Source organism: Tachypleus tridentatus, chromosome 9 (genome assembly GCF_004210375.1).
Source record: "Tachypleus tridentatus isolate NWPU-2018 chromosome 9, ASM421037v1, whole genome shotgun sequence".
In the NCBI taxonomy this organism is placed as follows: Eukaryota; Metazoa; Arthropoda; class Merostomata; order Xiphosura; family Limulidae; genus Tachypleus; species Tachypleus tridentatus.
In genome coordinates this window covers 161,705,317-161,714,493 of record NC_134833.1, presented here as the reverse complement: position 1 = coordinate 161,714,493, position 9,177 = coordinate 161,705,317, and the positions used below count along the sequence as shown (strand labels likewise).

General features: G+C 36.2%; 1 long non-coding RNA gene across 1 annotated transcript; it reads left to right on the top strand.

The window, feature by feature from the left end:
- Positions 1-854: 854 nt before the first annotated feature.
- On the top strand, positions 855-4,037 carry LOC143227288 (uncharacterized). Its single transcript, XR_013014984.1, has 2 exons — positions 855-1,357; positions 3,759-4,037. It is a non-coding gene; the product is annotated as an uncharacterized LOC143227288 (long non-coding RNA).
- Positions 4,038-9,177: the final 5,140 nt, after the last annotated feature.

Sequence of the window (9,177 nt, the reverse complement as noted above, 5' to 3'; positions counted from 1 at the left end):
TCACTGTCCTTCCAGTGTCTGATGACTCAACTTCAGGATCTCAAAACATCAAGAATTCATGGCGAACATCTGCTTTCGTTCATTCTCCAACAAAACTTGCAGATGAAAAGTCCGTTTATAAATTACCAAGAACTGCTCTAAGTCCACCAGTGTGGAAACCACAATCAAATAGTATAGAAAGGTCTTCCATCTCCAGAGAAGACCCACTTTCTGTATTACCCTCTTCTTCTTCCGCTACACAACCTCATGTTTGGCAACAAAATAAACCCCACTCTGACTTTCAAGAAAAATCTTGGGATTCAAGTTTTTAGATGGCCCACCTACATCCCGGAAATCATTTCAAGCTGAAACTTTGACTTTTCTGAATGGCGTTCTTCAAATGACCCACTCAGAGGTTTTCCAATCAGAAAACAGTTGTGACGACATATTCTAGATATCCATTACCTCAGGATACCATTGTACCACAAACACATGACCCTGGTACCTTCCAGTGCCAACATATGGCAGCCACGTGATTCTGAACCTCCCAGTGCCAACATATGGCAGCCACGTGATTCTGAACCTCCCAGTGCCAACATATGGCAGCCACGTGATTCTGAACCTCCCAGTGCCAACATATGGCGGCCACGTTATTCTGAACCTTCCAGTGCCAACATATGGCAGCCACGTGACCCCAGACCTCACAGTACCAACATATGGCAGCCACGTGACCCTGAACCTTCCATTATCAAATTACAGCAACAAAGTAATCCTCCACGTACATTCAGTTGGCAACAAGATCCACAATCAAAGTTTGGACAGTTCGTGATCACGCTGCTCGACCATATGATTCAGAACCTGAAACACAAGTAATCACATCAACAGTACATCGCACAAAGATCCGACCTCAACGTCCACGTGACCCTCAGCCACCTCCACCACCTTCAGCTCCGGTTCCGCCTATTAAAATCATCCATATAAATCAGCCACCAACGGAAAACCGTGATCATTCCTGTTCCATCATCATCTCCAAGAGATACCGTTTTCCTCCAACCCCCAGTTCGAATCCCTCGACCCCCCGACATTTATCCTGTTGTATACAAACCAACCATATCGCTAGAGCCTAGTGTGTTAAGAATTCCTTACTTGAGGAAGCGATTGAAACTGGTTCCCAAACTCATTGGTAAGCGGTCTGCTACCCCGTCAAAGATTCAAGACCTTTGGCTAGAAGTTAAGCGAATCGCCGCTAAAGACCAGCCGGCTAAAACCATGAAAGCCTTGAAATGTTTGCAAAGACGATTCTGCGATTTTATAGTTCAAAATTCAAACCTAGAAAAGAAACTTGCAGACAAAACAAAGTAGAGGAACCAGTTTCCCGGTAAGTCTCAGATGAAAATATCACGTTTTATAATTTCAAAACAACCTTCACATGTTTATTATGTCTTTATCTACGCAAAAGCCATTGTAAGATATGATATGATATGTGGAAATTTGTTATAATACACGTTATAATACGACCAGTGTTAATGTACCCATAAACAGCAATTTTCCCAGTTTATCAAAACCTAAATAATTTTAGGAATATGTTAGTTGTTCATTCTTCTAAGCTCGTACACGTTTCTTTTGTCTAAACATGGCTACTATGCGACACACATGTTGAACTATTGGTGCTGTTTTACATCTAAAATCTATTAGTTGTGTTTCTTGAACCACATTATCTATGTAGAATTCTAGACGAGTCTTTTGAAATATGTGTGCGTACATGAAATACAATTTTGTAGTACTTAGTTTTAGAAATAAATTAATTTTTATGTTCATTAATTAAACATTTTCAAACAAATAATTGAAGTTTACGGTCCTTAAGGCTTGGCGTGGTCTTGTGGATGGACGTTCCATACCAAAGATATGCCATAGAATCCTCTTCATACTTTCAATTATGAAAGCGATATGACTGTCTCAGTCAGCCTCTATATGGTTAAACATAGCGGCACCTTCTGCGAAAGTTATGCCTGATTCTTTGATATCACTTACCTGGACATTTAGTCCATGCATCCCACTGAGGGCTGCATCAGTTGGAAATAACAAATAATGTGTCACTGACTGATACAATGAAGCAGTCTGTGTTTGATTTTGTTTTGAAACAATCAAATATCCTTGTGAATTAGCCAAGGTAATCACAAACAAGAAAAACATTCACTTGAAACTTTTTCAGCCTTGTCAGGTGATTAAACAAGAATTCAAGAAACATGAAAACATAATGCATTTGTTTGTTTTGTTGAATTTCGCTCAAAGCTACACGAGGGCTATCTGCGCTAGCCGTCTCTAATACAACAGTGTGACACTAGAGGAAAGGCAACTAGTCATCACCACCCACCGCCAACGCTTAAGCTACATTTTATCAACGAATAGTTGGATTGACCGTTACAATATAAAGGCTCTACAACTGAAGTGACGAGCATGTTTGGTGCGGCGGGAATTCGAACCCTGCACCCTAAGATTGCGAGTCTTAACCACTTCGCCATGCCGGGCCGCTGATGGGTTTGAAAACGCACGTTCCTTTCTCATCACCCACAAAGAATCAAAATCAGTCTTCGTTAGTCACTAAATCAGTCTTCGTTAGTCACTAAATCAGTCTTCGTTAATAACTAGATCAGTCCTCGTTACTATAACTAGATCAGTCCTCGTTAATCACTAGATCAGTCTTTGTTAGTCACTAGAGGTGCTGTCTGAGTTCCCCGCTAGTACAGCGGTATCTCAAATTTACAACGCTAAAATCAGGAGTTCGATTCCCTCGGTAGATCAGTCCTCGCTATAAGAAAATAACTAGATCACTGTCTTAGATCAGTTAGTCACTAGAGGTGTCTTCGTTAATCACTAGATCAGTCCTCGTTAATAACTAGATCAGTCTTCGTTAGTCACTAGATCAGCCTCGTTCCCCTCGGTAGTCACACACATAGATCTGTCTTCGTTAATCCCCTATATCAGACCTCGTTAGCTAGTACAGCGGTATGTCTTCGGATTTACAACGCTAAAATCAGGAGTTCGATTCCCCTCGGTAGACTCAGCAGATAGCCCTATGTGGCTTTGCTATAAGAAAATACACACATACAGATCTGTCTTCATTAATCACTGATCAGTCTCCGCTAATAACTAGATCAGTTTTCGTTAGTCACTAGAGCTGTCTTCTAGTACAGCGGTATGTCTTCGGATTTACAACGTTAAAATCAGGGGTTCGATTCCCTCCGTGGGCTCAGCAGATAACCCGATGTGGCTTTTCTATAAGAAAATACACACATACAGATCAGTCCTCGTTAATCCCCAGGATTTCTTAAAATGTGATTTGTTCATTACTTTGTTTTTCCACAGATTTCACAGTATCGTGGGGCCAGGCATGGCCTAGCGCGTTAAGGCGTGCGCTTCGTAATCTGAGGGTCGTGGGTTCGCATCCCCGTCGCGCCAAACATGCTCGCCCTTTCAGCCGTGGGGCGTTATAATGTTACGGTCAATCCCACTATTCGTTGGTAAAAGAGTAGCCCAAGAGTTGGCGGTCGGTGGTGATGACTAGCTGCCTTCCCTCTAGTCTTACACTGCTAAATTAGGGACGGCTAGCACAGATAACCCTCGAGTAGCTTTGTGCGAAATTCCAAAAAAAAAAAACACAGTATCGTGAACAGTCAGTCCTCTTTAGCGACTTGAAACGCGAAAGAAATAATTTATTGTTTAGATATTTGAAGAGTTTTTTTGTTTTATTATAAACATTTGTAAATATCTTCTTATAGGGCTAAGTCAGTTGTTCTGAGCAAGACTCTAAGGAAACTAGAAGAAGCGATACTGACAGCCACCGAGACTGGTGTGTGTTCTAAGTATCAATGTGAAGAGTGAAGGTTGGACTGTTCCAGATATCAATGTGTAACTTTCTGCTTAGACCTAGGTTTTATATTTTGAAACATTATCTTATAAAGTAATTCGTAAATATATTTTTGTTGCATAAAATTAAAAAAAAATCATTACAGCGAGAAAAAATTAATGTTTATCTCACAGTTACAAATTAAAGATTATTTTACCAAGAACTGCGTTTTGTTTATTCTGTTACAACAGTGGACTGTGCATGTCCGTTTTGTGTATTATTTGGTTTTGAGTTAAACACAAAGGTACATAATGGGTTATCTGTGTTTTGCCCGCTGAGGGTGTCGAAACCCGGTTTCTAGCGCGGTAATTTAGTAGACATATCACTGGGCCACTGGAGGTAAGTAAAATTTAGTATTTGATGTTTTGTATTTTGTTTACGTTATCAGAAAAACACCATAGGGGGCGGGCATGGCCTAGTAGTCTGCCTGCCGGATTTTTTATAAAAGTTCCAAAGTTTAAGCCACGATATGCACTAAATCTCTTAGTAATGTGTTTTTTAATTAAAAAAACATGTTTTATTTCTTTACGCGTAATCTGAGGGTCGAGGATTCGAATCCTCGTCACGACAAGCATATTAGTCCTTTTAACCGTGGCTGCGTTATACTGTGACGGTGAATCCCACTATTCGTTGGAAAAGAGTAGCCCAAGAGATGGCGACTGTTTGATAATGATTAGTTGCCTTCCCTCTAGTCTTACACTGCTAAATTGGGATGGCTGGTTCAGATAGCCCTCGTGTAGCTTTTCGCGAAATTAAAAAAAATAAAAATAAAAAACACACTTTGGGCAATTGGAAAGGATTCTGGGATGGAATTTTATCGCATTGGGTTTCATAGGAAATAACTAACATTAAATGAGAAGAAAGGTAAACATTTGAATAAGTAAATAAACTCGATATATTCTATATTTTTTCTTTGTTTGTTGTTAAACATAAAATTACGCAATAATTTATCTTTGTTGTGGCCACCGTAAGGATTAACTTTCTAATTTATAAATCTCTCCCCAAATACAGCTTCAAATTTTACCATGTGGTTTCAGTGTCCAAGTATTTACCCTTCAGTGCTACTGTAGACTCGTCCTCTGCTGGGATAGCGGCAAGTCTTCGGATTTACAACGATACGACCAGGGGCTCGATTACTCTCGGCGGACACAGCATTTCCTTGATGAGGCCTTGCTAACAGAAAACACACACGTACTGCAGACATGATAAATACAAACAGTTCGAAAGTGGCTATAAAGTAATTTTCTCTACGACAGGATATGCGATTGCCCCACAATATGATAACTTATACACCTAAAACTGAGTTTCGATACCAGTAGTGGGAAAAGCACAGATAGCCAGCCTGTAGTGTATTTTTTGCGCTTAATAACGAACATCGCAGTAATAGGGACAACATAAGTCGATCGTGTCTTCACCTGTAGCTAGTGCAACAAACTACTACTGAATCTAAATTTTTGTATGTGTGATCGTATTAATATGCCAACAACATTTACAAGTATAAAATATATTAAACTGGAACGTTAAACGTTACGAAAAAAAAAACATTATAAACATAAGCAAGAAGAAAAGTCCATCAATATACGTTTTACTTTTTCCAGTGCACTAAATATTAGACAAAATGGCTTCTTCGTGCATTTCATAAACATTTGATTCTGTTTCAAATTTCATTTGTAATGAATTAGTTCTTTTTGTAGTTTGTGTGAGCGCTGAGTTTTATAACTAAATACCGTTGTACATTCACTTATAAAATTTTACAAACCATATATATAAAAATTATTTGAAAATTAATATATTTAAAGGATTAAATATATTTCATTCAATGAGATGTTATAATACTATAACAAAGAGACAGGTTATTAATTAACATTACCATACCAATTATGTTAATCTCGTACTCAATTAACTTAATATTCTATCGTTTCTCATCCTTAATAGAAGTAATATAATGTGATTTAATCCAACTTCATCTGTTTTTCAAGCTACATGTTACTATGAGCAATGAGAGGCCTACATACAATCTAGCCCTCAAATCCTTGAATATAATATTACAATGACAGTTCTATCGACATCTATTTCCAACTCAGTGTTTCCACTTTTGAATCATATGCTTCACTGCAGGTACCACTAAACAGCCCTATCAACTCAATTCTAAAGCCTTCAAACCCAATGACTGCTTGCTTTATCTATAGCTGCATCCAGCTCAGTCCCATGTCCATGAATACGATTTTGTTTTACGTATAATTATGTAAAACTCAGTTTCAAGTCAGTAACTCAAATGACTGCTTCACCTATCACTGCATCCAATCAAATTTCCAAACCCTTAAATTCAATGGCTCGGTGACTGTGACAGTGAGGCCGGAAAACATTATTATTAATAGAAAGTTGAGTTTTATAATACTTGGACTTGTGGCAGTTTGAGTTGTTGAAATGAGTCATATTAGCAAGTGTTTATAGTTTACCCCGTTATTTGTAATAGTGGGTGACGTTGGTAATCCGTGGATTATAGGATACACAGCTTCGGACCCATTTTTTCGTCAGATATTTGGAAAGTTTCTCCAACACAAACAACCAAGCTACATACAAACAAAACTATTATTCTGAAATATTGTTTGTTTGTTTTGTTTTTGAATTTCGCGCAAAGCTGCACAAGAGCTATCTGCGCTAGCTGTCCCTAATTTAGCAGTGTAAGACTAGAGGGAAAGAAGCTAGTCATCGCCACCCACCGCCAACTCTTGAGCTACTCTTTTACCAACGACTAGTGGGATTGACCGTTACATTACAACGCCCCCACGCCTGAAAGAGCGAGCATGTTTGGTGCGACGGGGATTCGAACCCGCGACCCTCAGATTACGAGTCGAACGTCTTAACCTACCTGGCCATGATGGGCAAGCTTTACGTCAGAGATTACATTTTCAATTTTACTTTTGGTGAATAGGAAAGAAATATATTTTCATCAAACAGTTATGCTACTGTATAATACCAAATAATAAATTCGGAACGTTATCCACGTACCAAAATTACTTTTAATTACTAAATAATAATAATAATTGGTAGCACGATAAATATTATACAGCAACGTAATCTTCAATTAGTGCTATTTATCTTCAGTCTTACTTAAGGACTTAGTTTCATGTCGGTCCTTAAGCTGTGAATACTAGACATAACAATAATCTATACTCTGATGGATGACCCGTCTTTGTGGTAAGTTATACTGTAAACAATAGGAGCAACACGTGCAGGTCACAGATGTCATCCTAACAGTATCAGCACAAACTCCGCTTTACTGGAGGCTGTTTCTGACAGTAATAACTAATCGTGCTATTTTAGCCTCACTGAAAAACAAATGTTTAAAAAAAGTGAACATTTTTATATAGGAAAATATTTTGTTCTGATAAGTTCTGCACTGGAATAGTGTTCAAACCGTGATGTTAGTCATACACCAACTCACTGCTTCAAAATTATTCATTGTACAGAGCTCGAAATATTCATATATTTTACTGATATAAACAATAATGTTTTGATATATTAACAGTGTGTCATTTGTTGAAAACTCTAATGTTTTGATATATTAACAGTGTGTCATTTGTTGAAAAACTCTAATGTTTTGATATATTAACAGTGTGTCATTTGTTGAAAATCTCTAATGTTTTGATATATTAACAGTGTGTCATTTGTTGAAAACTCTAATGTTTTGATATATTAACAGTGTGTCATTTATTGAAAACTCTAATGTTTTGATATATTAACAGTGTATCATTTGTTGAAAAACTCTAATGTTTTGATATATTAACAGTGTGTCATTTATTGAAAAAACTCTAATGTTTTGATACATTAACAGTGTGTCTTTTATTGAAAAACTCTAATGTTTTGATATATTAACAGTGTGTCATTTATTGAAAATCTTTAATGTTTTGATATATTAACAGTGTGTCATTTATTGAAAATCTCTAATGTTTTGATATATTAACAGTGTGTCATTTATTCAAAATCTCTAATGTTTTGATATATTAACAGTGTGTCATTTATTCAAAATCTCTAATGTTTTGATATATTAACAGTGTGTCATTTGTTGAAAAACTCTAATGTTTTGATATATTAACAGTGTGTCATTTATTGAAAACTCTAATGTTTTGATATATTAACAGTGTGTCATTTATTGAAAATCTTTAATGTTTTGATATATTAACAGTGTGTCATTTATTGAAAATCTCTAATGTTTTGATATATTAACAGTGTGTCATTTATTGAAAATCTCTAATGTTTTGATATATTAACAGTGTGTCATTTATTGAAAACTCTAATGTTTTGATATATTAACAGTGTGTCATTTGTTGAAAAACTCTAATGTTTTGATATATTAACAGTGTGTCATTTATTGAAAACTCTAATGTTTTGATATATTAACAGTGTGTCATTTATTGAAAACTCTAATGTTTTGATATATTAACAGTGTGTCATTTATTGAAAAACTCTAATGTTTTGATATATTAACAGTGTGTCATTTATTGAAAAAACTCTAATGTTTTGATATATTAACAGTGTGTCATTTATTGAAAAACTCTAATGTTTTGATATATTAACAGTGTGTCATTTATTGAAAATCTCTAATGTTTTGATATATTAACAGTGTGTCATTTCTTGAAAATGTAATAATTTTTTAAACTCCAGTTACTCGTTACTACATTTAAAAATTACGTCAATAAAGATGTAATGAAACCCTCGTGCACAGTTCTAGTGATAGTTGTGTTCTTGTTGTGAAGTGAATACTTTTATTTTAATTTGTGTTGTCTCATAACAAAATCGTTGTTGCACGTACCACAGTTAATTATCTAACTGTCTCAATCTTGAATACCCAAAATGTGTAATTGTTTATGGATTTGTGTTTGTGGTGCCTTTCAACAGATGGCGCAGGAGCTTAGGTTACATAGAAAGATGTTAAAGTATTTGCTACGTCCTTCTTGATGACAAGAAACCCCTTGAAATAAAAAATGTATTTCAGAACGGCTGGTATGGGTGGGTATTAACACTTTTATTATAAGCAGAGAACAACGTTTCGACCTTCCTAGGTCATTTTCAGGTTAACAAAGTACTGTAATTTCTGAGATGCAATTTTATTAGCTACGTCAATTTAGTAAGTTTTTATAGTTTGATGATTGAGTTGTTTTATGGTTATTTCAGTAACACCAATAACAGGAACACATGTAGGTCACAAATGTCATAGTTAACTATTTTGTAGAGTTTGATGGTTGAACCGTTTTATGGTTATTTCAGTAACACCAATAACAGGAACA